At 37.2% G+C, this 27,658-nt stretch overlaps 1 protein-coding gene and 1 pseudogene across 30 annotated transcripts in view; one reads left to right on the forward strand and one right to left on the reverse strand.

Moving 5' to 3' along the window:
- Positions 1-27,658, reverse strand: part of PLAGL1 (PLAG1 like zinc finger 1) — a 110,527-nt gene that overhangs the window by 38,833 nt on the left and 44,036 nt on the right. For all 30 annotated transcript variants that reach the window (XM_072826448.1, XM_072826376.1, XM_072826440.1 and 27 more), the window contains one exon: positions 9,677-9,713. The gene's annotated coding sequence lies outside the window, so the exon portion shown is untranslated. The remainder of the gene's footprint in view (positions 1-9,676; positions 9,714-27,658) is intronic.
- On the forward strand, positions 19,865-20,289 carry LOC140615127 (small EDRK-rich factor 2-like; annotated as a pseudogene).

Consider the following 27,658-nt stretch of genomic DNA (forward strand, 5'->3'; position numbering starts at 1 on the left):
TCTCCAACATGAAATAAACATTTTTTTATCCAGATGTTTAAAGATGATTTTGATGATCTATTACCTAGAGCCATTATTTTCAGGCTGTTGAGCTTTCCTAATATAGGCACTTGGTGCTATAAACTTCTCTAAAAGGCCTGCTATAGTTGCATCCTCATTATTTGGAAATAAGTTTTTATTTTCATTCAGTTGACAGTACTTTCCAATTTCCCTTTTCATTTTTTTGTCACGGGGTTATTTGGTAAAATTTACCAGCACAACCAGGTAGGCCTGGTAGGAGTATTCTTTTCTGGAAAGTTGTTGTTTGGTTTTTATTTTTGTTTTGTTTTTACTATTAACTTGATTTAATAGAGGGCAATTTGAGTTACCTATTTCTCCTTGAGACAGTTTCAGTGGTTTGTATACATCTTTCTAGACATAGTTCCATTTCATCTGCTTTCAAATCTGTGGGCCTGTAGTATTCTCTTATTTCCCCTGTAATATCCATGAGATCAGTACCATGAGGTGAGTAGTTATGAGCTCTCTTCTGTTCCTGACATTGGTAATTCACACCTTCTTTTTCTTTGGTTGAACTGGCCATAGTTCTATTTTTATTTGATTTTTTTATCTTGTTCAAAGAACCACTTGTTGTTTTGATTTTCTCTTGTTTTCCTATTTTCAATTTTGTTAACTTCCCTGATTTTTATTTATTTTCTTCTACTTGCTTTAGGCCTAATTTGCTTTTCTTTTGCTAGGTTAATGAGGTAGAAATTTAGGTTACAGATTTTAGATATGCTAATATATGCATTTGTTGCTATAAATTTCCCCCTAAGCATTGTTTTAGCTGCCTGCCCCCACACACTTATTTATAAGCTTGTTTTAAACATTAGTTTAAAATATTTTAGTTTTTCATGAGACTTCTTTGAGCCATGGATTAGCCACCCCAAGCTTAAAAAAATTAATACAAAAATATTGTTTTCCATCCCTTACTTTATAATCTAATCGTGTCTTTAGATACATAAAGTACATTTCTGTAGGCACCACATAGCTAACTCATTTTCTTTTTTGAAAAGTCTAAGCTGACATTCATTGACTTTCTTAGAATGTTTACACCATTTATACTTAATAGGACTATTGATAGTTAAGTTGAAATGTACATCTTGCTACTAATCTGTACTCCATTTCCCTTTTCCTTTTTTTTTTTCCTTTGCCTTCTTTTTGGACTTTTTCTGATTTAATTTTATCTCCTTTGGCTTAGAACTCTTTCTTTTGAGGTCTTAGTGGTTGACTTAGGGTTTCTTGTTATATTCTTTTTTTTTTTTTTTTTAAGATTTTATTTATTTATTCATGAGAGACACAAACACAGAGGCAGAGACACAGGCAGAGGGAGAAGCAGGCTCCATGCAGGAAGCCTGATGTGGGACTTGATCTCGGAACTCCAGGATCACACTCTGAGCCGAAGGCAGACACTTAACCACTGAGCCACCCAGGCATCCCTTCTTGTTACATTCTTAACACAATGTACCCTCAAGGGATATTACACCTCTTCACATGTGGTATAAAAATTCTGGGGGCAACTGGGTGGCTCAGTTGGTTAAATGTCTGCCTTCATCTCAGGTCATGATTTTAGATTAAGCTAGTAAAAAAAGTATTTTACTATCTTTTTTGAAAGATATTTTTATTAGCTATACATCTTCTAGGTTGACAGTTTTTTCCTTCATTATTTTAAAGAAGTAGTTTCACTGTCTTTTGGATTGCATTGCTTTTGGTGAAAAGTCTATTGTCATTCTTTGTTCCTCTAAGTTTATAGTGTCTTTGTTTTCTGTTTTAAAATCTTTATTACTGGGCAGCCCCCGTGGCCCAGCGGTTTGGCGCCGCCTTCGGCCTGGGGTGTAATCCTGGAGACCCGGGATTGAGTCCCGCGTTGGGCTCCATGCATGGAGCCTGCTTCTCTCCCTGTGTCTCTGCCTCTCTCTCTCTCTGTCATGAATAAATAAATAAAATCTTATAAAAATAAAAAAAATAAAATCTTTATTACTGGTTTTAAACTGTGATGTACGTTGGTATAATTTTCTTCATTTTTTGGTGTACTTGCTGGTATTCATTAAGCCTTTAAGATATGTGAACTTATGGTTTCCATTAAATTTTGCAAATTTTCAGCCATTATTTCTTTAAATACTTTTTCTGTTACCTTCCTCTTTGGAGATTACACTTATACATACATTTGGCTGTTCAAAGTTGTCCCATAGCTCACTGATGGACTGTTTTGGTTTTGCACTGTATGTTTGTGTTTTATTTTGTATAATTTCTATTGCCATATTTCAAATTCACAAAGTCTTTCTGCAACATCTAGTCAGTTGTTCATCCTAAACAGTGTATGTTCCATTTCAGATGTTTATGTTCCCTCTAAAAGTTCAACTTGGATTTTTTTATAGCTTTCATGTCTCTCCTTAAACTTACTACTCTACAATCTTGGGCATATGCATGAAAAAATAACTTTTATTATCTTTGCTTACTAAAGGTGCTTACTAAATCTTTTAAAAAATCTGTTTATTTGTTAATATATTTACTAAATCTATCATCTGCAAGTCTGTTTGTATTGGTTGATTCTTCTCTTCACCATTGAATTTTCCTGTTTCTTGGGAGACCTGGAAAATTTTGATTGAATGCTAGATATTGCATACTTTACCTTATTAGGTGCCAGGTATTTTGTAGTTCTTTAAATATTCTTGAGCTTTGTTTTGGGAAGAAGTTAAACTACTAGAAACCATCTGACCTTTAAACCAGGAAGTCTGCAAATTGTGGCCCACTAGCCAAGTCTGGCCCATAGCCTGTTTCTGTAAATGAAGTTTTATTAGAATTTGGCCATCCTCATTCATTTACATATTATCTACAGCTGCTTTAACATTACAGTGGCAGAGGTTAGTAGCTGCAACAGATATCATATGGCCTATAAAACCTAAAATAATTTCTATTTTACTCTTTACAAAAAAAAAGTTTATATCCCTTTTTCAATGGCTTACTTTTAGGATTTTTTTTTTTTTTTTTTTTTTTTTTTGAAGCATCAGAGCAATATTTAGGCTAGGGCTAATTTTTCCTCACTACTGAGGCAATACTTCTCCATGTACTCCATTTTATGCCATCTGTATTACAAAGTTTTTCTAGTTTGGTGGGACACATCTTCTCTGCCTGTGATCTACATTTTCCTTCCTAGTGGTTCTTTTCCTAGCCTTGGTTAGTTTTCTCATATGCATGCACTAATCAGCACTCACCTGAAGACTCCAGGGGACCCTCTGATGACCTCCAAAGTGTTCTCTTTGTGCAACTCTTTCTTCTATGCAATGCTGTCCTACAAATTCTAGCTGTACTTGCTTCCATGAGTTCCCAACACTATCACCTCAATTCAGGGTGACCACTGAGCTGTGTTTGGGTTCCCCTTCTTACACTGTGGCCTTGGGCACATCATTTCTCAGGGTTCTCTCAGGGTTCACAGTCTTCTCTCAGGGTTCATAGTCTTATGCCACTTGTTGCCCAATGTCTGAAAACCTGTTTTATATATTTTATGAGCTTTTTTGTTTGTTTTTTGTTTGTTTGTTTCATTTTGGTTTTGGTTGTTTAAGGCAGGAGAACAAACCCAGTTCTTGTTACTACACCATGCTAGAAAATCATGGATGTCCCCTTAGTATGAAACTCCAATTCCTTACATTTGCATTAGTGCTTTATATTTTCAAGTACTGAAAAATTTGCATTATCTCACATTTCATCTTTTCTACATCATTAAGATGTAGAGATTATCTGAAAGCTTAAATAATATAAAAAGTAACTTGTCTGGGGTCACACTGCAGAGCTGCCCATGCCTCTTAGTCATTTTCTCTACCATAACAGTATATAATTTTTCAAGATTTAGGATGTATAATATAAATAGTAAGAGACAGTCTTCTCTATGAAGTACTCTGTAAAATAATTTATTACTAGCATTTAAAATTATAATACTGAGTAATATAGAATTAAAGGATTGTTACTGAATATTGCTAATGACCAGGTCTAAAACTTCAATTAATCCTTATAATCCTCATAGGTATTATTATTTGTTTTATAAGACAACCTGTGGCTAAGAAAGGTTTATTAACTTGATCACAGCCATGTTCTTATTGGCATCACAGTTAGAATTCAAGCCAGGCTCCACTCATTCTAAAACTTGTGCTCTCCACCATTCTGTCTGCTCCTTAATTTATAGCTCTTAAAAAGAGAGCTTTTGGAACTAAATTATGACAGAACACTCCAAGTCCTTAGTAACAAAATGGCATTAGGAGCCATTTACTAAAATTATCAAGACCTATTCACTTTTTTACCAAAGAACTTCTAATCAAACAAGCACTGAAAAAGAAAATGAAAATTCTTAGAAAAACTTCAAAGCTAGTTTTTCTCCAGGAATACTTGGAAATATATAGAGGATTGAGATTTGAACTGCTTTTTAATCATGTGTAATCTAACTAACATTCTCAAATTCAAACTTCTTACTGAATTATCTGGGAAAACCTACAACTGACAAAACTCAGCTGAGCTTGAGCTCTGGCTCTAGAATTTTCTTACTTCCAAGTATTGAAAGCATATTCTTAAGATCTTATTATTTATTTTCTGGTAATAAAGCTATACATACTTACTGCAGAAAATTCTGAAAATACACATTTTTTATGTGAGTTATTCTTAGTATGTTAGTTTCTTGCTAGCCATAAGAAATTAACCTATTGTCTTAAGCTTCCAATTATTGCCAGTAAACATGTATTTGCCATTTCTCTATTTTATGGAATTGCATTAATTCTAAGAGTTTTATTATTGACTTTCAGAACTGTATGGTCTATCTCCACCATATTGTCTATAAGATTTTAGCATTATCTCCTCCTCTAATAACTATACATGTTACTTTTCAGTCTCACTGCCTGGCTAGAACTTAAACAACCATGTTAGCAGAATCATGTCACTACTCTTGATTTTGATGGAAATGTTTGTGGGATTTAGTATTAATAAATGTGTTAAATGTGTTAAATAAATGTGTAAATACAAAAGTTTGGTATCCATAAGTACTATTCCTAAAAGATGACCAGAAGTGGGTGTTAAATATTATTAAATGTCCCATAAGACTAAGTTCACACTTTAAAAAAATTGTGAAAAGAATAAATAAAAAATAAAAAAATTATTGTGTATATATGCATAAGATTCCCAAATATTGAATAATTTTTGTACTCTCAGGGTAAGTCCTATTTAGTCACAGTAGATATTTCTTTTTAAAATCTTATCTGTGGGCAGCCCCGGTGGTGCAGTGGTTTAGCACCGCTGTGGTTTAGCACCGCCTGTAGCCCAGGGCGTGATCCTGGAGACCCTGGATCAAGTCCCACGTCAGGCTCTCTGCATGGGGCCTGCTTCTCCCTCTGCCTGTGTCTCTGCCTCTCTCTCTCTCTCTGAATAAATAAATAAAATCTTTAAAAAAAATAAAATCTTATTTGCATATTTTTACACTTATTCTCATAACTGACAATATTTAAAAAAATTTTTATTGGCTATTATGTTCTAATGAGGGTCATATAAGTCTTTTGAATATATCTATTTTATCTTTCTGAGCTCTGGAAGTCATGTAGCATGTAAGTAACTATTACACGAACATTAGGAAGAATTTATCAATTTGACAGGCAAACTAGGTCAAGATAACCTTTGGTGTATTATACACTGAAAATTTTAAAGTTTATTTAAATAGAACTTTATATAGTATTCACTTGAATTTTTCTTATTCTCCCTTGTATCTGCTCTAATATTCTTTTTGTATTTTTTTGGTCACCTAGTATATGGGCAATTTTTTAAGTGTTCCAAAAGCATTATAGTGTATGGCTGTATTTATCTTTTATCTAATGGTCTGTTAATACTTAAAAGGACCCATGACAAGATAGGAATTATTTCTTTATTGCCACCTCCAGTCAGAAAAACCTAAATCCCATGGAAAACTCCTGTTGGCCTGGCTTGGATCACAGGGCTGCCCCAGGTCAAGGATTTCAGAAGGACAAGATACAAAGACTGCCCAAATGTGAGTCACTTACCCATTTTTGTGATCAGGAGGCAACAAGAGAAGGGTGTGTTAGGCAAAGTCAGTAACTACTATACAATCCCTTTCCCCTATTCCACTTTCTTCTTTCTGAATTAAACACACAAAGTTCCCTTCCTTGTGGACTTCATCTTTGAATAAAGGGAAGACAAACAAAATATATATCAGATGGTGATTTAAAGTACTGAAGAGATAGGGAGCACTAAAGAGGGTAAGGCAGGAAGAAGTAGTGGCAATTCAAAATAGGCTGGTCAGGGAAGGCTTAGGTGTGTTGACAATTTAGCAAAGGTCTGAAGGAGGTAAGAAGCAAGCCTTATGGCATTCTGTGGCAACAATAACTGCAAAACCCAGACCTGGAACAAGCATGTTGGTATGGCTAAAGCAGTGAGTGAGGGTGAGCAGTAAAAGGTTAGGTCAGAAGTAATGGCGGCCCATATTAAGTTGATTAACCTCTACAAAGAGAGGCACTGGCTGGAGTCATTAGAGCAGAAGAGTAATCTGATCAGAGTGAAAGTTTTAAATAATTCATCTGGCTGCTGTTCAGAAAATAGATTATAGGGGAGAAAATATAAAAACAAGGAGACCAGTAAGAAGACTATTCTAATAAAAAGATAATAAGGTTTGGGTCAGTATGATAGTGAAAGAGGTAGTAAGAAGCAGCCCTCTTCTGGATATACTAAGGTAGTTATTTCCTGACAGCTAGAAAAATAGAAGGTGAGAAAAAGAAGAAATGATAATGATGCCAAAGAATATGGCCTGAGACCATGGAGGAAGAGAGTTACCATTTACAGAGATTAGGAAGACTAAAGAAGAAGACAGTCTGGCTGAGTATGGAGAGGAACCTAATTGTGGACATGTTAGCTCTGATATGCCTATCAGATGTTCAGCAGTTGGATATTCAAATTTGGAGTTCAGGAGAGAGGTTCACACTGGAGATATAAACTTGGTAGTTACCAGCATATACATGTAGTTAAAGCCATGAGATGGAATCAGCTTAGCTAGAGAGTGAGTATAGGCGGAGAAAATGCGGGAATTGCCTCCTGGGTCACAGCAATATTTGGGCAGTTCACCCAGGAAGGAAAAAGGAAAGACAGAACGTAAGGTACAGGAGCAGATGGTTGGGTAGATGGGATGATGGGTGCTTATGGAAGTTCTCTTTCTTCCATAAGTAATTCTATTTTATCAGTGAAAAATAAAACCGTGTCATCAGGTGAAAGGGAGAATAGGAGAAGAGGAACTGGAAGTTTACAGAGAAATAGGTTTTAAACACTTTCCTTTTGGAATTGTCCAAATTACTAGAAAACATTAGGTGCCCACTAAGATTAGTAGTTGAAATCGTTAAAGTAAGACTAGTGAACATGGCTGGGTACCTTTCTCCAGTGGTGTTCAGCCGGGCAGCTACAGGCATGGGTGAGAGACAGACTGTGTCTTTGGGATTTTTACTATAACTATGGATTCATATATGTGATATCCAAGTACAACAAGGCAAGCAGGAGGAATCAGAGAGGAGGATAAATGGGTGATTTTTAATGATAGGGTAGAGGCTATTTACTTGAGTAAGTGGAGTTAAAAATCTGTTGGTGGGAGTGGGGATTGGTGGAGAATGGGATGCATAAGATCAAGATCATGGAGGGAAACAGTTACTGCTAATGACTAAATCCACAATATGACCATGAGAGGACATGCCTGAAGTAGTTTGGGAAGCAAGATGATTGAAAGAAAGGAAGGAAGTGAGAAATCAGGATAACGGAAGCACCCCAAGGGGGCCATAAAATTACCAAAACTTAGAACACATTAGTCTTGGAGAGAAGGACAGTGAGTCAGAAGCTAAATCTTCAAGAAAAGAGAGTGATGTGGGAATTAGTGACTAGAACAAGGAAAAATACATATAAAAATACATTTAAAAAATCACTTTATAGCTATAATAATTATTAATCCTTAACTGGACATCAACTATTTTTAATATACTTCAACAGTCTTTTTATGTTATACTTCTTCCATTCTAGCATTTGTGCTTATTTTCTTTTGCCATCATTGTAAAAAATGTACAAGAGATCCTGTCATTTTTATCAACTTCCCAAATTTTAAGGCACTATTTCCCCAAAAACATTTCATGGAGCAAAAGCATTTATGGCATATTTGAGGACACTGGGGTTAAATTGGAAAATATGTTTGAGAACCACCATAAACCATAGGCTCTCTTAGACAATCAGTTGTTGGAAGTAAGTCTAATTTTAACTTATAAAAAGGCAGCATGACCTTAGGTCCCTTTCCCATATAATATCAGTTAACATCCAAAGGAGTAAGTATTCTAAGACATATACTTTGGGGAAGACTGTATTAGAGGTGTCTTCCTAGTGGCCTCAAAATGGTGAAACAAAACCTGTTAGAACAAGATTCAAGGGGATCCCTAGGTGGCTCAGCGGTTTCGCGCCTGCCTTTGGCCCAGGGCGTGATCCTGGAGTCCCGGGATCGAGTCCCGCATCGGGCTCCCGGCATGGAGCCTGCTTCTCCCTCTGCCTGTGTCTCTGCCTCTCTCTCTCTCTATGTCTATCATGAATAAATAAAAATAAATCTTAAAAAAAATAAAAATAAATAAAATTTTAAAAAAAGAACAAGATTCAAACTGATACACTGTCAGAGAATGCAACTCCCCCAGATGTTACTTTGTAACAATATTATCCTCCATTGCTAACATGATGAAAAACAAAGCCATTTTCAGACATTTCTCAAAGATGTCCTTAAGATTAGTTTAGCATATTTCAGTTCATCAAAATGACAATATATATAAATCAAAAATAGTGATTGCACATTATAGTTCATGACCTTATTTTTCCATAACAGGCAACACAGTCTCTTTTCTCAGAACCTGGCCAAGTGAAATCCACTTAATAATGTAATATGTTTTCAGTGATACAAAGAATAATTTATTTTCTCAGGTTAAAAATGCTTGTGTAAATTTTCCTTTCATTTCAAGTGTTTGCATTTCATGGCATTAAAAAAAAAAAACCCTACCCATTATTAAATCAGTTCTAATTTTTCCCCCAAATACGACAGAGAAAAAGTTACAAAATAGCAAGATATCTACTTTAAATGATAAAATGAAAATAAAGTTAAATTCTCCCAGTCTGGAATCCTGCCCTCATTCCATCTAATTGCCAGATTTTCAAATGTATATAAAGCAGAATTCATTTTATCTCACTGGTCAAACCACTTACACTTGTGGCTTTCTCCCAGGGTGTTGTGTCCCTGTTATCATCAGCCACGAAGATGTTCTGTGTAAAGACTGTGATATCCAACAGGATGGATGTATATACAATCTCAGCTCCACAGATGACACTTCTCTCCTAATCATAACCTTGATAGGAAGTCACTCCAAAGAAACAGATGGCACTAGGCTAAGATGTGAAATTCAACTTACTCAAAATAACTATCACCTAATAGTATCAGAAAAAGTGAAACAGACCTTAAAATAATGTAAGAACCAAATAATGGAGTTTTGCTCCAATTTTTGCTCCAGGTTTTCTAAAAAAGTACTCTTATGTGATCAGAAAATCTAAAATGTTGGGGGTAAAGAATAAAAAAATGAAAATGTCAACTTACAAAGCCAATGATGACTTGTCAATGAGGCAGAAGCAACCTAAAAACAAACAAAAAATAATTTAGTTTATATAATAGTTTATATAATAGTAGTTTATATAGTTTATATAATAGTATATAAACATGCTTTTTAAATTTTACTATAACTATGGATTCATATATGATTTTAAGAAAGATCTTGAGTACCCTTTACTCAGTTTCCCCAAATGATAACATTTCACAAAACTTAAGTGGAATATCACAGTAAACATATTTATATTAATACAATCCACTAGTCTTTTGAGATTTCCCAGTTTCACTATACTTCTTGGTGTATGCATTTAGTTCTACAGAACTTTACTACCTTACGGCTTACATATCTACCACCATACCATGATATGAAACAGTTCCATCACTGTAAGGATTCCTCAAAGTTGCCTTTTTATAAGCACACCTACCTCCCTCCACAACCCCCTCCTGTCCCTAACCTCTTATACATCTATTTTTAACCTTAAAGCAACAACATCCATTTGTGAGCAATAATTATTTTACTCATTGGACATAAAAGACTACTACCTAGTATATGTCAAATCGTGAGCAAAGAATTCCATTTTTCTACATTGAAGAATACATGTTAGCTAAAGGAACAGTCTCTGGAGAGAAACTGTTTTTTCTCATTGTCACCATAACAAACTATTCACTTCAAAAGTCAAAAGGTGAAAGGTAAGCTTAAGAGTATTGTCTGAACTCAGATTCCATATTTTCAACATATATTTTAAAAGACTTCATTTGGGCAGCCCGGGTGGCTTAGCGGTTTAGTGCTGCCTTCAGCCCAGGGCGTGATCCTAGAGACTGGGGATCAAGTCCCGCGTCGGGCTCCTTGCATGGAGCCTGCTTCTCTCTCTGCCTGTGTCTCTCATGAATAAATAAATAAAATCTTTAAAAAAATTTTTAAAAAAGACTTCATTCTTTTAGGGCAGTTTTAAGTTCACAGCAAAATTGAGGAAAAAGTATTTTTAGATTCAAATTCAATTTATTCAACAACTGGTATATAAGAAAGCAATTGACTGTCATATATTAGCCTAATATCCTGCCACCTTGTTATTACTTACTTATTGGTTCCAGGTTTTTTGTTTGTCAATTCTTTTGGATTTTCTACACAGATGATTGTATCGACTGTGAACAAAGATAACTTTATTTCCTCAACAATCTGTATATATTTTATTTCCTTGTCTTAGTGCATTAGCTAGGAATTCCAGTAGGTTGTTGGAAAGGAACAAGAGATCATCTTGCCTTGTTTCTGATCTTAATGAGAAAACTTTTACTTTCTTGCCATAAAGTATAATGTTAGCTGTAGGCTTTTGTAGATATCCTTTATCAAGCTGAGGAAGTTCCCCTCTATTTCTAGCTTACTGAAAGGTTTTTTTAAAATCGCGAATGGGTTTGAGATGCTCCAAATGCTTTTTCTACATCTACTGATACAATTATCTGATTTTATTTTAGCCTGATGTGAAGATTACATTAACTGATTTTTTTGAATGTTGAACTAATTTTGCATACTTGATCCCCTTTTGGTCATGGTGTATAATTCTTTCTATAAATTGTTAGATTTGATTTGCTAATATTTTGTGAGGATTTTTTAATCTATGCTCATGAAAGATACTGATTTGTATCTTTAATGTCCTTCTCTGGTTTAGACATTAGGGCAATGCTGGCCTCACAGAATAAGTTACAAAGTATTCCCTCTACTTCCATCCTCTGAAAGTGATTACAGAGAACTGGCATAATTTCCTCCTTAAATATTTGGTAGAATTCACCAGTAAACCTACCTGGGCAGGGTGCTTTCTGTTTTGCAAGGCAATTATTTGATTTCTTTAACAGATATAGGTGTGGGCAATGAGCTGTTCATAGCATTGTTGTTACTCTTTAAATGTCCAGTGGATGTGAAGTGATATAATCTCCTTTGTGATATTAATAGTGTATATCCTACTTTTCTCAGCCTCACTAGAGGTTTATCAATTTTATTGATCTAACAAACCAGATTTTTATATCATTGCTTTTCTCTGATATTTCATTTTTAATTTTTCTTTCTTTCTTTTTCTTTTTTTTTTTTTTTTTTAAAGAGTTTACTCTCTATACCCAGCAATCCTGAAATCAAGAGTTGCACACTCCACCAACTGAGGTCAGCTAGGTGCCCTGATTTCTGCTCCAATTCTTATTACTTTTTTTCTTCTGCTTACTTCCAGATTTAGGTTTTTTCCTAGTTTCCTAAGGTGGAAATTTAGATTACTGATTACAGGGCTTTCTTCTTTTCTACTATATGCATTATAATGCTATATACATTTTTCTCTAAGTGACACTTTCTCTGCATCTGATATTTTGATAAGCCATGTTTTCATTTTGTTCAAAATATTTTAAAATTTATCTTGACATACTTTTTTGACCTATTATTTATAAACTGTGTTTAACCTCTGTATTTTGAAATTTCCTACTTATCTTTATATTATTGATCTCCAAGTTAAATTCTACTGTGGCCTGAGAGCAAACAATTTATGACCTCTATTCTTTTAAATTTGTTGAGTGTTACATCCCAGAATGCGGTCTATCTTGGTGAATGTTCCATGTGAGCTTGAGAAGAATATATATTCTATTGTTGAATAAAGTAGTCTGAAGATATCAATTACATCTATTTGGTTGATGATAATACATTATGTTCAACCATGTCTTTACTGATTTTCAACCTACAATGTCTATCCATTTTTGAGAGAATGTATATAATATCTTTCTAACCAGAAACCTCTAAGAGCTTACTATGGCACAACCTAGGTATTTTATATATAACATCTCATTTACTCCTCATAACAACCCTATAGGGGATGCACCATATTATCTCTTTTTGGCCCATGAGGAAACTCAGGCACCAAATGTTTTAGTAAGTTGCCCAAGATCACACAATTAGCAAATGATTGGTCCTGACACCTGGGTCCAGGCTTTTAGCATCTAGGCTATATGGTCCCTCAAAGAAACCTAGGATGATGAAATCAAGTTATTTTGTGTTATCATTAATTTCTATGATGAACAGTGAAAATTTTCCAAGTCTTGGTAAGTAATAGTAATTACTCCTAAGGGCTAATTTCCCTTTTACTTACGGTTGCTAAACACAGATACCTGGGCAGATAGAGTATAACCACAATACTTGTACGGTCCTTCTATGGTTCTTCATTCTAAAACATTCCACAAAACTAAATTTTTTTTCATGTTTGTGTTTGCATGTTACCACAGCTAAAACACTTATGTTCATGTTCACTGTTTTCTTAAATTGTTAAATTCTTAATGGATAGAAACTACCTGTGCAACTAGGTTTGTAAATAACTATACATGAACATGCAAGAAATGCCTTTCATGAGCATAGTCACGAGCACAAAAACAGTAGCAGGATGGCCTTACTTCACCAGAGTTTGTTGTTTCCAGGTACCTGGATTCTAACATGGTAAGGGAATCAAGACCTTCACTGGAAGAAGGTAGGACTCAGCATCAAAGAATATTGTGAGCACTTTCCTTTAAACTTCATTTACCCACCAGGAAGATGATATTAACTTATTAACCTACATTCAAGTTTTTAAAATTCTAGAATGTAAAAAACTAACCTTGCCATTCTTAGTTCAGGTAACAAAGTACCATAGACTTGATGGCTTAAACAATAAACATTTATTTCTCCCTGTTCTGGAGGCTGGAAGTCCAAGATCATGGTGCCAGCATGGATGGGTTCTGGGGAAAATCCTCCATAGGGTTTTAGACTGCCAACTTCTCATTGTATCCTCACATGGTGGAAAAAGAGCTAGCTAGCTCTTTGGACACTTCCTACAAGGGCACTGATTTCATTCACAAAGTTTCCACCTTCATTATCTAACTACCTTCCAAAGGCCACACCTTCAAATATCATCACACTGGGCGGGGTGTGTGTGTGTGTGTGTGTGTGTGTGTGTGTGTGTGTTTAAGATTTCAACATATGTATTTGAGGGGACAATTGCAATGACTTTCCATGGAGATGAAGATAATACAGTCATCTCTGAAAAACCTCTCTACAAAAATCTCACACCTAGGGGAAAAAATAAGGATATGCTACTAAAAACCTATGCAATTCTGTAATCAGAGAGCTAGACAAATAATGGTATCTTGCAGTAATTTGGACGGCCCAGGTAGATATCTGTGTAACTGGAGAATGCCTCAGGGGATATTAAAAATGTACAAAAACAGTACAGTGGAAAAGCTACTGCAGTAGAAATGGAGATGGAGGGTTCAGAGATGGTGGTCTCACAGTCAAGAAGAGTAACTTCATTCTCTAACTCCGTCAACTCCAACACAGTTGAGTTCTAAAGCCTGCCCATGACTCTGGAACATTTCCCCACTCCTGTTATTTCTTGCTTTCTCTTCTGTCTTCCAGTTGGTGTCCTCACTCCCAACACTTGTACCTATACATATGTCTCTGCAAACAACACCACATTTTACTCTACTGAGGAGGAAAAAAAAAAAAAAAGACTTAAAAGCTATTGGATACAGTATTTCATCTTTTCAATGCTAACCCTATAAACTTCCCTTCCTAGCACAAAAGTCAACTCTACCTCTCTATTCAAAGTCTCTCTACATTATCACGGTCTCCCTTTTTACTAGAGATTTCTCTGCAACATATAACCATGATCTGTTATTTCCCAACCTTTAACAAATAAAAGCTTCATTAACCTTGCTCTGCCCTCCTGCTCCCACTATAGTCCCAGACTATCTTTCTCAAATTTCTGAAAAAGACTGAAAATGTAGATAATTCCCATTTCCTCACTTATTTACTTTCCAACCCATTCCCCTGGCTCTTATCTCCACCACTCTATCAAAAGATTGTTATCAAGATCATCAAAGCAATTCTTATTATCCTCATTTTAAAAATCAGGGCACTGAAGCTCAAGAGAGATTACTAGGTTGAGATAGTAAAGACATACCTTCCCTTAGAGATAAACCAGAGCCCAGGGATGCCTCACAGCTCTCTTTTCAGGATATCTGACTAAGGACTTCATATCCCAGTGACTCTACCTCCTTCTTCCCTTAGGTCATCTTCCTTACATTAAATCTCAGACTTACTCCCCAAATATGTCATTGTTTTTCACCATTTTTTCATTGAGAAAGAATTTTGCTTGATCTATAAATATTTTCTATAGGTCATTTAACTGAAAATAGGTGGTTTTACTCCCATTGCACAAATAAGAAAACTTTGAAACAGAAAACTTTTGAAATGTCAGTATCAGACATTTGAGAAGTATCAGAGCCAGCATTTGATCTGATCATCTGGATTCTACACCCTAGACTGCCTGCCTTCATGATGGCTAGATCTCACAGCTTCTCAGTTGTTCCTAATTACATGGTAACAAGGTAAGAGCATCACTCAGAAGTGTGACACAATCCCAATACTTCCATAACGTCAGAAAACGTAGGGATGATACAAATTTGCTATGAGCAAACATAAAGGAAACTGATTTATTTATCATAACGGGACTTTGTAATGAGAATTACAGTTGTTAAGACATGATACTCAACTTTGATGACCAGACCTAGCACTATGTAGGAAGCTAAATTAGTAAGCATGAAGTATGACAGAGATTTGTATGTCCACCCAGATCCTATTCTTTTTTTCTAAGCACACAGACATTATACTTGCTCAGTATTGCCCTTAAACCTGGGCACGAGGGGCTCATAGCAAATCCTTCCCTATAGAGTAAGAAGGACAAGGATTTAAGGGGACTGCCCAGACTCCCCTCCTAGGCCAAGCTCTAAGTTCCTGTAACCATAGGATTCCTTGTCCAAAGAACTTCAAGCCTGCTACTAGGAACTGTGCAGCCCTCTTTCCTAGACCTATGTTTATGAAGACCGATTGTGCCATTGTGTATGCAGCCCTAGGTCCAAGAGGTAGCCAAGGGGTGGCTATTTGCAAGGGTATAGACATAGCTTAAATGTGTGCCCTCTGTGGTGCACAATGAGGCCTGGAACATGAAGAGAAGGGAAGATGGGCCAGCAGTCCTACACTGCCATGCTCTAGAGGTACAGAAATCTCAAGACTCCAGAAATTCCACATTCGAACATAGCTTTCCAGGTCACATAAGATAAATCTGCCCAACATGATCCCGGAGTCCTGGGATCAAGTCCTGCATCAGGCTCCCTGCATGAAGCCTGCTTCTACCTCTGCCTATGTCTCCACCTCTCTCTGTGTCTCTCTCATGAATAAAATCTTTAAAAAAAAACTTTAAAAAAGATAAATTTGCCCAAGAATGACAAGTTAACTGTAAAACATACTCTATCAGCCTAACTTATAACTTTTAGCTATTCACATATAGGATACAATTCAGTTCCTTCTGTTTATATTCCTGCTTTAACTTCTCTACCTCATTATAAGTTAGGCATAGCCATGTGACTAGTTCTAGGCTACTAATAAACAGTTACAAGACCATTTAACATTCTCTTTCCCACCCATGACAATCAAGATAAAGTATTGGGACGCCTGGGTGGCTCAGCAGTTGAGCATCTGCCTTCGGCTCAGCGCATGATCCTGGGACCTAGGATCAAGTTCCGCATCAGGCTCCCTGTGAGGAGCCTGCTTCTTCCTCTACCTATGTCTCTGCCTCTGTGTCTCTCATGAATAAATAAATAAATCTAAAAAAAAATCAATTATTACAGAAAGCATATAAGATGGAGGTATATCCACAGGCCTGAGATTGAGTATGTGGGGCAGTCTCCCAGAAATCCACAATGAATGTTTAGCATGAGAAAAATAAAATGTTCTTCACTAAAGCCAGAGGTTTGGGGATGACTTGTCAGCATGCCATAACTTTAGCCTATTATGGCTACAAAGAAATTGGTACCAAAAGCAGGATGTTTCCCTAGAAAAACTAGAAATATATTTAGGGTTCAAGAAGCAGTAAGGAAACAGATCTTAAGGTTGGAAAGACAGGTGTTTTATATAGTGACAAAATATTTGATAAAGCATTTGTTTCTGGTACCTCAGGAGGCAGTTCACAGAAGCTCTAGAAGAGGTAAGAAAACAAAACATTGGGAAACCTGGATGGCTCAGCAATTTGGCGCCTGCCTTTGGCCCAGGGCGTGATCCTGGAGACCTGGGATCGAGTCCCACATCGGGCTCCCTGCCTGGAGCCTGCTTCTCTCTGCCTCTCTCTCTGCTTGTGTGTCTCTGCCTCTCTCTCTCTCTATCTCTCATTAATAAAATCTTTAACAAAAGAAGAAAAAAATTTGAAGTGTGCATTGGTTATTTTTGGCTGCATTTAAGAAGGTATTTAAGAAAGGGATGAGCTGAGAGAGGAACTATCCAGTTTACAGTAAGAAGTGAAAAAGAACAGAGAGATTCCAGACATTTCCAATCTTGCAATATTACTTGAACAGCTTCTTAACTCCCATGCTAACAACAGACACAATGAATAAAGGTCATTGTCCCCGGAAAACTCTTAAAAAAAAAAAATTAAACTGCTTCAGGGCAAGAATAGATAACATAGCCATTAAATCACTTTATTTGGGCAAGATGAGGGGAAAAAAATCAGATTAAGGAAAAATTTTCCAATAGAAGCCAGTCAGTTGCCAAATAACTTTCTTTTGGTCTAGAAAGAACTATATAGGTAAGAAAGCAAATCAATGCAGATTTGAGAACCAGGTTTCAAAACAAAGAGGGAAAAAAAACCCCACCCCAGAAACATGCTTACCAGCACTGAGAATTAATCAGAAGCAGAGACATGAAATCTTCCAGATTTTGGAGAGAATTGTGTTGCCAAAGAGAACCAATCTATCAGCTGGTGTCTGAAAATGACCCTTTGGCTTGTCCTATATGGAAGCAGTGAGAAGAAAGGGCTGCTCAGTTCCAAGTGGAGCAAATTCTCTACTCTCCATTTCATATGGAACTAAGGAAGATAAAAGAAGAACTCTCTAGAGGGAAGTACCAGAGCCTCTGAAAACAATAAACAAGAAGACAGAATCAGGCCCCAATCAGAAAACATTTTGTTCCACCAGGGTGTCCCAATATCTGTCATGAGGATTTCAGAACTGCTATGGACCAATGACTCCAGTGTATCTCCTATGTTCCCCTTTCCTAGACAAGATACTTTTAGTATTTAATTGCCTCATTTTTATCATTATAAATTAGGTATATGTAAGAGGTGTGCGTGCACACACACACACACACAGACACAAAGGGGGAAGGCCATGTGAGGACACAGCAAGAGGGCAGCCATCTCCAAGCCAGGAAGAGAGGCCTCCTCAGAAACTGAATTTGCTGGTGCTTGGACATCTAGTTTCCAGAACTGTGAGAAAACAAATTTCTGTTGTTCAAGCCACCTAATTTGTTACGGCAGTCTGAACAGAATAATACAGATCTGGTACCATGAACTGGAATGTTGCAGTAACCATGTGGAAGTGGCTTTGGAATGGAATAGAGGCTGGAAGAGTTTTAAGGCACATTCTAGAAAAATCCAAGACTGACTTGAAGAAATAGGAAGTTAAAGGTAACTGTGGCAAGAACTCAGATGTAAGTGAAGAATATGCTATTGGAAATAGTGTAAAGACGGTCGTTCTTACAAAGTAGCAAAGAATTTGGCTGAAATGTGTTGTAGTGTTTATTGGAAGAGCTTGCAAGTGATGAATATTTAGCTGAAGAAATTTCTAATCAAACTACTGAGGATGTGGCCTGGCTTCTCCTTATTACTTGAATAGAATTTGAGAAGAGAGAGATAAGTTAAAAAAAAAATTAGACAAAGAGAGAGAGAGAGAACTTGAAGATGTGGAAAAATTCTCAGTCTGTCCATATTGCAAAAAGTGACAAAGCATGCCCTGAAGAAAACACCAAGGGTGCGGGCCAGTGACTCCAAGAGAAGACAACCCTTGGAGTTATTAATCAACTAAAGCAGAAGCCAGGAATAGAGATGGGATTATATCAGCAGAGATTCTGACAGTTGGGACCAAACAGAACACAGTCAGGATGAAATAAAGGAAGGCTTTTGGACTTCTGAAACTGAATAGGTCTAGACTAGAACTATTTGGTTGCAAAGATGCTTTATTCCTCATGAAAAGGAAAGAATGACCCTAGGGCAATTCAGACATCCTTCCACTCTGAATTCAGCCCCAGAGGGCAAGGCTGTTTCCTCCTTGGTTTAAGAGGGTGGGGCTCCCATCCTTGGTTTCAATGGGTCAGGCGGCCCCCACCCAGTGCCTTAGGGTTGGGGCCATCGCCTAGGGCTATGGGGCCAGAGGGCAGACTGTGAAGCCAGAGAGGATTATTCTTGAGTTTTAAAATCAAATAGAGTTTGCCTTGCTAGATGTTGGCCTTGTTTGGGACCTACCAACCCCTTTCTTCTTTCTGGTTTTTCCCCTTTTGGAATGGGAATATCTATCCTATTCTGTCCCACCATTTTATTTTGGAACCACCTAACCTGTTTGATTTTACAGGTTCACTGATGAGAAAGGAATTCTGCTTCAGGATGAATTTTACCTCAAGTTTCATCCATATCTGATTTAGACAATATTCTAAAAAAAATTTCTTAAATAGGCTCCACAGCCACTGTGGGGCTCAAACTCATGACTCTAGATCAAGAGTCACATGATCTACTGACTGAACCAAGCAGGCACCCAACATATTTAGATAAGACTTTGGACTATAGACTTATGAGTTGATGCTGGAATGGGTTAAGACTCTTGGAGCTGTTGGAATGAAATAAATGTATTTTGCATGCAAAAAGGACATGAATTTAGAAGGTTAGAGAGCAGAATGTTATAGAATGAACTGTGTCCTTCCAAAATTCTTATGTTTAAACCCTAATCTCCAAGATGATTATATTTGGTGACAGTGCCTTTAAAAAAGAAGTAACTAAGATCAAATAAGGGCAGGACCTGTGTCTTTCAAGAAGCAGAAGAGATATCAGATACTATTCTTTCTCCACACATGCACAGAGAGGGCACAGTAGGACACAGCAAGAAGGTGGTTGTCTATAAGCCAGGAAAGGAAGTTTAGAAAAAGATACACACGGATGGATGGAAACCAGATTTTCACCACTGTAACTTGAAGAGTAAAATGAAATTCTTTTCAAAAAATAATTCTAGCAACGGAGGCAGGCCCGAGCCGCTGCCATCGCCATAACCCGCGGTAACCAGCACGAGCTCACCCGCCAGAAGAATATGAAAAAGCAGAGCAACTCGGTTAAGGTAAAGAGCTGAGATGACGGGCTTTCTGCTGCCACCCGCAAGCAGAGGGACTCGGAGATCATGCAGCAGAAGCAGAAAAAGGCAAACGAGAAGGAGGAGGAACCCAAGTAGCTTTGTGGCTTCGTGTCCAACCCTCTTGCCCTTCGCCTGTGTGCCTGGAGCCAGTCCCACCACGCTCGCGTTTTCTCCTGTAGTGCTCACAGGTCCCAGCACCGATGGCATTCCCTTTGCCCTGAGTCTGCAGCGGGTCCCTTTTGTGCTTCCTTCCCCTCAGGTAGCCTCTCTCCCCCTGGGCCACGCCTGGGGGTCAGGGGGTTACCACTTCCCAGTGTTCTTTATTCCTGTGGGGCTCACCCCAAAGTATTAAAAGTAGCTTTGTAATTTCTTGAAAAAAAAAATAATTCTAGATTATTGGAACTAGATAATAGTTCCACAACTGGATTTCCACAGTGAAATGAAAAAGTAACCTAGATTCTGATTTTGCATTATTCAAAAAAGTATGCAGATAAATCACAGAATGGAACACAGACCTAACTATGAAACAAAAATGAAGATCTTCATGACTGTGAAATAAGCAAAGATTTCTTAAACAGGACACAAAACATGGTATTCAAAAAATTGATGAACTGGATTCAGGAAATTCTGTTTATCAAAAGACATCATTAATGTAAAAAAAAAAAAAGTCACAGACTGAGAAGCTATTTGCAATACATAGATCCAACAAAGGATTCTAATCTAATATATAAAGAATTCCTACAGATCAATAAGATGACAATCCAATAAAAATATCAAGACTTGAACAAGTACTGCATAAAACATATGAAAGGGTGCTCAACATTAATAATGAAGGAATGAAAAAGAAAACCATGAGCTACCATCTCACATCCACCAAAGGACTTAAAATGAAAAGAAAAAATAATATCAAGTGCTGGTGAAAATGTGAACTACAACTCCCACTGCTGGTGAGAGTGTACACTTAACTCCTTTGCTGTTGGTTACCTGGCAGGATTTACTAAAACTAATAAATGGCTATGCCATAGCTTTAAAATTCTAGTCTTAGATATATATACTCCTAAGTAAAATACTGCAAATGTCACTAAAAGATCTGTGTATGACTATTCATAGCAGCTCTCTTATTTCAGTAAAGTAAAATTTTATTTTGTAGTTATTTCCAAGACAAATGGATTAAATTGCCCAATTAATTGATTGCACTGATTGCAGAAAATGTTCATGACCAAGTTTCTCTTAACAGAATACTTAGGATGGAAATGTCATGTCTAAATAGTTCAACCTGTAAGCATAAAGGATTAACATACAGAGACAAAAATTAAGCTGTTGAGTATTTTATTGAAACAGGATGCCCAAAGCACTATCACAGCCCAGTCCCTCACATGCCAAGGTGCTGCTGGGTGGCAGGAAAGGCCTAAAGCAGTGGGTGAGCTCAGATCCAACAGTCTCAGAGGTGCAGGACTCTGGACTCAGACACTAGTTATCAAAGCAAGAACCCAGTTGAGGAGACTCTTTAGTTGATAAATATTTAAGTGATAAAACGAGTTTTAAGAAATGAGAAGAATGTACAAGAAGATCTGAATAGAAGAGGGCAGCCCGGGTGGCCCAGCGGTTTAGTGCCGCCTTCAGCCCAGGGTATGATCCTGGAGACCCGGGATCGAGTCCCAAGTCAGGCTCCCTGTATGGAGCCTGCTTCTCTCTCTGCCTGTGTTTCTGCCTCTCTCTCTCTCTCTCTCTGTCTCTCATGAATAAATAAATAAAATCTTAAAAAACATATATCTGAATAGAAGAGATGGTGGCCCCTCCACTTTGGAGCCCTTCATGACTGATGGGCTTTGCAGAGGAGCCTTGAGGGGCTCACAACCAAAGACTCTCACATGGACCGGCCGTGGTCTCTGCAGATGGCATCAATGAGGCCTCCTCCTGGTTTATAATGCAAAAAAAAAATCACAAGAAACAGGCTGACCTGCTCAGAATGATTTCCTTTTCCATTGGGGCACAAAGTACGGACATTTTAAATACTTTAGGTATTTGTACTTCTCTCTCCTCCTGGAGAAATGCAATGTAAATAATCTGCGGAGGGAAGACAGGGAAGGAGCTGTGTCCTTGGTGGCATCTGTGGGAGCCAGGCCAGGGGTTGAGGAGAGTGGTCACTTCAGGCAGCCCTTAGGATTAGGAGATCTTACCCAGAGGTATGAACCCCATGTCCCCAAGGATCCCAAGTGCCACTCAGCCATCAGGCCAGACCATCAAGTGAGTGATGCTGCCATTGGTGAGAGAGAGACAGAGCCAGCCTTATGGAGGGAACTGAAGCACCCAGCACACAATGTAGCAGATGACATTGGCATGGCAGTCTGCTGGGTGGATATAGTTCCGGAAGATGGCCGCAATCCAGGCCCCATCTCTGTGATACACAGCCACAATTCAATCCAGGCTCCAGCTCTGTGTTACACAGCTACAATTCAATCCAGGCTCCATCGCTGTGATACACAGCCTCGATCCAGGCTCCATTCACTGTGATACGCAGCCTCGACCCAGGCTCCATCTCTGTGATACACAGCTACTGGCTTCCAGCGGGAGGGACATGATTAAGTTGGGCTTGATGAAGGTACCTTCCCTTAGCAGGTCTGTGCTGACACTGCAGATTCCTGGAAGGTGTTTGCTGATGATATCAGTGGTTTCTATTGCATGGCTCATCGACAATTGGACAATTTTATTAAACTTCAACCCTAAGACTGCAAGTCAGAGCTGGGTTAGTTCAGCCTTTTCATGATCCAGAGTAAGTCATTTTCCTGGGAGGCATCCACATGGTTCTGGGAGTGCCTAAATAGAAAGATGGGTCATGTAGTCTTGGCCTCATAGTGGTCCAGCCTAGATATTAGTTCTTCTCTAGAGTCCAGGTTCCTCTTCTATAGGTTGACCAGGGACTGTGGTTGTTGCCTGGCCCAGTTGGGGTCATAAACACCTGGCCCATGGCAGGTGGCCTCCACCCAAGCCGATGCCTTGAGTATGCACAGCTTTTTGTCCCCACCTATGCTGGGCTTCCCCAATACCACTGCCAAGGAGACCACAACAGCTGAGCCCCTCACCTGGGCACAAGCCACCAGCTGCCATGCCTATTGGAATGCCATGTCCACCTGATCTGCACCAGACCCACACCCATAGCAGCTTTATTTGTAATAGTCCAAATTAGAAAAAAAAACATACATCTGTTAACAGAATGGATAGACTGTGGTAATATTAATATAATGGACTACTACAGGAAAAAAAAAAAGAAAAAAATACATACACATGCATTCATATGGATGAATTTTAAAAAAACTATACTGAATGAAAAAAGTCAGACAAAGGAATGCTCAATATTTGGCTACCCTTAAAGTCCAACAATAGATATCCGTAGACATGGAAATCAGTACTTCTAACAGAGGTACTAGCTAGGAGGTGCGAGAATTTTCTCCTTCTGGATGTCTTTCTTGACATGTGGCTATACAGGTATACATATATTCATCAAGTCATAAATTTATGATTGGCACATTTTATGTGCTTCCCCCCCCCATGCATTTTATACCTCAGTAGAAACAGAAAAAGTACTTCATAAAAGATAAGCAGATTATTTTTACCTTATCAGTTGCCTAGTAAAGATCATTAGGTAAAAGCAAAATTATCTACTTAAAAACAAAACAAAGACCAAGCAAATTGTGCTATGTTTCTGTTTCACTGACCCCATAAGTCAAAATTAGACGTTCAAACCTTCTGCATTAATATCAATAAAAACTTAGAAGGAAAATTTGAAGAAGGTAGGAGCATATCAGTTAGTCCACAGGAGCTAAGTTGGTTGCTCAAGTGAAGACTCCATGTAGCATACTGGCAATGTATATGAAGCAATGTTAGTAGTGTGTTTTACCATAAATATACCTATTTAATAATTTTAACTATTTTTAGTAGGAAGGCACTATGGCATAAAATAGCAAGAATTTTTAAATCAGACAAACCAGTTTTGCCACTTACTAACTAGACAATGTTGGGCAAGTTTCTTAATCTCTTTGATACTAAGTTCCTTCACAATTTAAAGCAGAGACAATAATACTTACTTTGCAAAATTGTAGCACAATTACAGTAGGTATTTAAGAGTGGTAGCTATTTAGCAATAGCTCTTTGTATGCAAAGTATCATGCTAGGTACTGGAACCCTATCTCTAAGAACCTGACCAACTGGAAATGACATTTAGATATAAAGATTGGCAATGAAAGGTAAGAATTTAACAAGGGCTATAGATTACAAATTATAGGGTTCCTATCCAGCTAGGAGGATTGTGGAATGAGTATCCACTGAACAAAACCTGGAAAAGTTTTGGAAAATCCACTTAAGGCAGAGGAAACTGTATGAATAAGCCATAACCTCATAAACAGTGCAGTGACTGCAGGTTCTGATTAGTTAAGACAAACTGTGCCACTGGACTAATTCTAAGGAGTAAAACTACATACAAGGCTAGTAAAGCAACCTGGGACCAGATAGAAAGGGACCAATCATACTAAGTCAAGGACCTGTTTTCTCAAGTCCTGGGATATCACTAAAGGGTTTTTTTCAGGAATTGACTCTCCTAGTGGTCATTCTACACAAAAGTAGGGAAGGAAAATATCAATACAGGGAAAAATAGCAAAGGATGATAAGGGCCTAAACCAACATGTTGAGAGGAATGGGAAAAAAAATTAGAGCTTAATTTTATCAACTTTAAAAAAATGAACAGACACAGAGTTTCCCTGATTATTCAAGTGGGCCTGCCTTCAACTTTTAAAATGACTGACTGACTCATAAGCTCCTCAAGAGCAAAGAAATATCCAAAAGCAGCAAAATATATTGCCAGGCACACTGAAAGCACTCAATATATACTGCTTGCAGAAGAATCCTTTTAAATATTCCAAATATTGAAACCTCTAGGATAATACAATGTGCATGGTAAAACACGCAGAAAAGCTAAATTCATTTTTTCATTCCTATTGAGTGATTTTTAAATAATACATGTCGAGTATTAGATTTGCTCAAGTTCAATATTTTAGAAGACTTATTTGCAAAAGCTATCTGTATCTCTACCAAAAGACTTGGATACAAATCATTCTAGAAAGTTGAGAATACTGCCACTTTAGTTGCCAAGCTCTTGTGTAATTTTTGTTTTTAAGGAATCTATCATTCATTATGTCTTTTGCTATAGCAAAAAAGCGAAAAACCAAAAAAAAAAAAAAAAAAACACTCCACCAGTGTAGGACTCATGAATATTACATGAAAAAAAATTAAAAAGCTAAATCTATATCATATAAATATATGTAAGGTTCACCCAGGAGTATATAATTTAATAATTTATATAAATAGTAAAATAATTAAAATGAGAATAACCTACTACATTAATAAAGGAAAAAAATGAGTGCTTCCTAGGGGCTAAGCACAAGGCCTAGCTCTTTTTTTTTTTTTTAAATAAATTTTTATTTATTTATGATAGTCACAGAGAGAGAGAGAGGCAGAGACACAGGCAGAGGGAGGAGCAGGCTCCATGCACCGGGAGCCCGACGTGGGACTTGATCCCGGGTCTCCAGGGTCGCGCCCTGGGCCAAAGGCAGGCGCCAAACCGCTGCACCACTCAGGGATCCCGGCCTAGCTCTTTCTGTGTAAGAGCTCATTTAATCCTCTCAACAACCTTCCACAGTAGACACTTGTCATCTACAGATTTTATGGATGAGAAAATCCAAATATATAGAAGTGTCCAAGATTACACTATATGACAAGGAAAAGGTAGGACTAGGAACTGAACCCAGGCAGTCTAGCTCCAGAGTCAGAATTCCAGTTAATAAATGTAGAAAGAATGAAGGAAATAAAAAATCACCATTAGAATACCACAATAATAATTATTGCAGGCAAAATCAGTTGAATGCTAAAATTAGTGGGCTAAACTTTGAGAAATAGGACATTTGTACAACCTCAAAATATCTCCCTCAGAGTATTTATTGATTACTCATGGTAGTTTTAACATATATCCACAAATCACTTGATACTTTTCCCTCTCGCCCCTTTGAGTGTGGACTTCTAACAAAATTGAATACAAGGGAAAAGTAGTAATGTGTTACAATGGAGAAACTCGGCAGACACTGTCTAAACTATGTGATTTAGGTTAACATGTTGATGTGGCTATCCTATGCCTCCAGATAAGGATGCAATGAAGAGTACAACATTCCTGTGGTACTCTTCCCCTAAAGTCCAAAACCTCAGCCTAATTGTGAGAATACATTGGAAAACCCAAAATGAAGGATGCTCTACAAAATACGAAAAAGGCAATGTCCAAAATGAAAAGATTTTCACAGATTGGAACAGGCTAGAAAGACATGACAACTGAATACAATATGGAATATGGATTAGATCCTGCAAAAGGAAAAGGACACTAGTTGGAAAAACTAAGGAAATCTGAATAAAGCAAATCATTTAGTAAATAGGATTGTGCCAAGGTTTCTTAACTTTGGTAAATGTATCCTGGTTATGTAAAATGTTAACATTAGAGGAAGCTGGGTGAAGGGTATATACTATCTTTGCAAATCTTTTGTAAATCTAAAATCATTTTATAATTAAAAGTTTTTAAAAATTCAATATCCATTTGTGAAAACAAATGTCAATAAGCCAGGAATAGAAGAAAGTATTCTCAATCCAGTAAAAGACATCTATAAAAAAAGAAAAAGTACAGTAAACATCACTCTTTAAAAAAATTTATTTATTTATTCATGAGAGAGACAGGGAGAGAGAGTGAGAGGCAGAGACACAGGCAAAGGGAGAAGCAGGCCTCATGCAGGGAGCCTGACGTGGGACTCAATCCAGGGTCTTCAGGATCATGCCCTGAGCTGAAGGCGGCGCTAAACTGCTGAGCCACGGGGGCTGCCCAGTAAACATCATTCTTAATAGTGAAACACTGAGGTTATCCTCCAAAGCTGCCTATTTTATTGCTTCTGTTAAATACTGTTCTGGTGTTCCCAGTCAGTGCAATAAGGCAGGAAAAAGAAAAAGGTATAGAGATTAGAAAGGAAAAGTTAAAGGTTTGTTTTTTTTTTTTTTCAGATGATATTATGCATTTAGGAAATCAACAATCTACAAACTACTAGAATTGAAAAATGAATTTAGTGAAATCAGAATACAAGCTCAATATACAAAAATCTACTATATTTTTATATACTAGCAAGATGGCTGGAAACAAAACTGAAAAAAGATACCTTTTACAATAGCATAAAAACAAAACCTCAAATGCATCAGAATAAGTTTAATAATGCAGAAGTCCCCTATACTAAAAACTGAAACAATGGTGAGAATAATTGAGCTTATTCGATGGAGAGATATATTATGCTTATAAATTGGAAGATTCTCTTAAGATCTCCATCCTCCTAAAATTGTTCTGTAGAGGCAAAGCAACCCCATTCAAAAGTGTGGTAGACTTTTTTTTTTTTTTTAATAGATGTTGACAAGCTGATTCCAAAATTTATATGGAAATTAATAGCATTTAAATAGCCAAAACAATTCTTAAAAAGAAAAAAAATTAGAGGGTTTACACCACTGTACGTCAAGACTTACTATATACTACAATCAAGAAAGTTTGATATAGATAGAAGAATTGATAAATAGTCCAAGTGGAAAAGAATGGAGCTCAGAAACAGACCCAAATGTATGATCATTCATTTTCAACAAAGGGACCGCTGCAATACAATGGAAAAAGACAGGGCTTTTCAATAA

The sequence above is a fragment of the Canis lupus genome, chromosome 1 (genome assembly GCF_048164855.1).
Source record: "Canis lupus baileyi chromosome 1, mCanLup2.hap1, whole genome shotgun sequence".
NCBI classification, from domain to species: Eukaryota; Metazoa; Chordata; class Mammalia; order Carnivora; family Canidae; genus Canis; species Canis lupus.